At 35.4% G+C, this 396-nt stretch overlaps 1 pseudogene; it reads right to left on the bottom strand.

Moving 5' to 3' along the window:
• On the bottom strand, positions 1-78 carry LOC113307060 (annotated as a pseudogene).
• Positions 79-396: the final 318 nt, after the last annotated feature.

The raw sequence follows: 396 nt of genomic DNA, 5'->3' as shown, positions 1-396 counted from the left end.
AAGCCTCAGAATTACATAACATGTCACCATTCAGTACCTAAAGATGGTGTTCTTTGTATTCGATATCCTCATAGGTTAGAATCTAAAAAACTATTTGATAGAAAAAAAATGACTAAATGCATTTCTCGAGGCCAGCCCAAGAGGTAATGGCTGCAGGGAAGCTCCCCATGGCAATGGAACATGAGACCACCTGAAAATGGAGATCATTGATCTTTGTAAAGAGAGAATTATTTCCATAAACTCCCTCTCCGATATGTTATAATTACCTAAACAGATTACTAATCAAAAAGTCCAGATAAAAATCAGATAAACTAGAAACATACTCAGTAAGATGAGAGGAGAATCATTATGATCAGTGAATACAAACATCATATTACAATATATGCTGCTGCTGCT

This window comes from Papaver somniferum, chromosome 8, assembly GCF_003573695.1.
Source record: "Papaver somniferum cultivar HN1 chromosome 8, ASM357369v1, whole genome shotgun sequence".
In the NCBI taxonomy this organism is placed as follows: Eukaryota; Viridiplantae; Streptophyta; class Magnoliopsida; order Ranunculales; family Papaveraceae; genus Papaver; species Papaver somniferum.
Note: the sequence above shows the minus strand (reverse complement) of the source record. Positions and strands in the feature narration are given on the sequence as shown.